This window comes from Mustelus asterias, chromosome 19 (assembly GCF_964213995.1).
Source record: "Mustelus asterias chromosome 19, sMusAst1.hap1.1, whole genome shotgun sequence".
NCBI classification, from domain to species: domain Eukaryota; kingdom Metazoa; phylum Chordata; class Chondrichthyes; order Carcharhiniformes; family Triakidae; genus Mustelus; species Mustelus asterias.
The window spans coordinates 30,172,626-30,174,986 of NC_135819.1; positions in this window are offsets into that span (position 1 = coordinate 30,172,626).

Genomic DNA, 2,361 nt, shown 5'->3' on the forward strand with positions numbered 1-2,361 from the left:
CCTCCACTCAAACTCCCTCACACTCCCTCCCCTCAAACCACTCACTCTCCGCCTCAAACCCCCTCCCTCACTTCCCTCAAACTTCTCTCTCACTATCCTGAAACTCATCACTCACTCCCTTCAAACTCTCTGTCCACTCTCCCCCAAACCCCCTTACACCCCTCAAACTCACTCACTCCCCTCAAACCCCCTCCCTCACTCCCCTCAAACTCCCTCACTCATTCCCCTCAAACCCCCTCACTCACTTCCCAAAACCCCCTCACTCACTCCTTCCCCTCAAACCCCCTCACTCCTTCCCCTCAAATTCCCTCACTCTCTTCAAACTCCCTCACTCACTCACCTCAAACTCCTCACTCACTCGCCTCAAACTCTTCACTCACTCCCCTCAAACTCCTCATTCACTCCCTTCAATCTCCCTCACTCACTCCCCTCAATCTCCTTCACTCCCCTAAAACTCCTTCACTCACTCTCCTCAAATTCCCTCACTCACCCCCCTCAAACTCCTCACTAACTTCCCTCAAACTCCTCATTTACTCCCCTCAAGGTCCTCACTCACCCCCTCCCCAACCCCTCAAACTATTCACTCCCTTCAAACTCCTTTAAAACCCTTCCTCCTCTCAAACTCCTCACCCAGTCCCCTCAACCTCCTCACTTCCCGCAAACTCCTCACTCACTTCTTTCAAGCTCTTCAAAATCCTCAAACACCTCACTCACCTCTCCTCCGTTGTACCCCTGCCCCCTCTCCTCTCCTCAACTCTTCAAATTCTTCACTCCCCTAAACCCTTCCTCCCCTCCCGACTTGTCAAAATCCTCACTTCCCTCAAAATCTTCATTCCCTGACCCCAACCCCCTAACCGTTGCCAACTCCTGAACATCTTCGCACTCCTCAAAATCTTCAACCTCCTTCTTCACCCCAATTCCATATAATCCTCACCCCTCCAACCCTTTCCCCCACCCAACTCCTCCCCCCAAAATCCTCACTCCCAAAATCCTCCTCCCAAAATCCTCACTCCCTCAGCCCCTAACCCCCTCCCTCTCCCCTTCTCTCAACTCCCCAACTCCTCTTTCCCCAATCCTTTTCCTCCTTCTTCCCCTTCCCAAATCCTCAAACTCCCCAAAATCCTCCTCCCCAACCCACCTTTTGCCTCACCCCCTCTCCAACCTCTCCCAAAATCCTCACTTCCCCAACCCCCTTCCTCACTCATCTCCTCCCCAACTCCTCAAATTCCTCAAACCCTCTAAAATCTTCATCCTACAACCCCTCCTCTCTCACCCACTCCTCAAACCCTCATTAAATCTTCCCTGCCTTCGCTCCCACCTCAACCCCTTCCCCAAATCTTCCCTCTCTCCTCCTACCCCAAACCTCTCTCTCCCCTCCGCAACTCTTCCATCCTACCCGTTCTCAACCTGACTCTACCCATCCCTTCCAAACCTTCCCCAAACCCCCCCCCCCACTCTCTCTCAAACCCCTCTCCACCTCCTTCCCTTCTTGCAAACCCTCCCACCATCCACTCCCTCTGCCTAACACCTCTCCTCCCTAATTCTTCCCCTCCCACTCCCATCCACTCCCTCTCCCATCCCCTCCCTCAAGCCCTCTTGCTCCCCTCCACTCCCCCCAAATGCTCCCACCACCCATTCCCCCACCTCAACACCCCTCCTCCCAATCACATCTGCTCCCAAACCCTCTCCCTCAACTCATCCCTTCCCCTCCTCCCAAATCCTTCCATCTCCACTCCCCCCTCCCTGCTCCCTTGCCAACTACTTCCAAGAAGCCCCATTTCATCACTGTATCCCCAAAACAACCCATATCTCTATAAAAGCCCAAATCAGCATGTGAAACCCCCTGTTCCTCCACAGCTACATCCCTGTGGGGTGTATCTATAGTGTTGAATTTCTAAAGGAAAGTGATGTGAGTGACACATTGCTCATTGGAGTCCTGTGACACTGGCCTTTCTGTAAAAAGGAAAGCTATTACTGTGTGACTGCAGCTTAAATGTCATGCATTCTGGTCACAGGCTACATACTGCAGTGGAGTGGCATGGCAATATGTGTAAATGCAAGGTGATTTTGAACTACTTGAGGATGCATACATTACACCAGTACCTCATGATGTTGCAACCTTGATGAACTAAATGCCAATGATGAGCACAAAGCTCTTCTTTATAGGAAGTGAGGGGTATCAACTGGGAGCTATTTCTGGAATGTTTTCCCTCAATAGTATTGAAGGATAACTTATCCTGCAATTAACACAAGTGTAAGCATTGAATTACAGTAATTGAAGCCCGTGTAATGCAAGCTTGCAGGATACCCACATTCATAGAGTTGCTCTACATTTTTCTATTCATTCTTAGGATGTGGGTG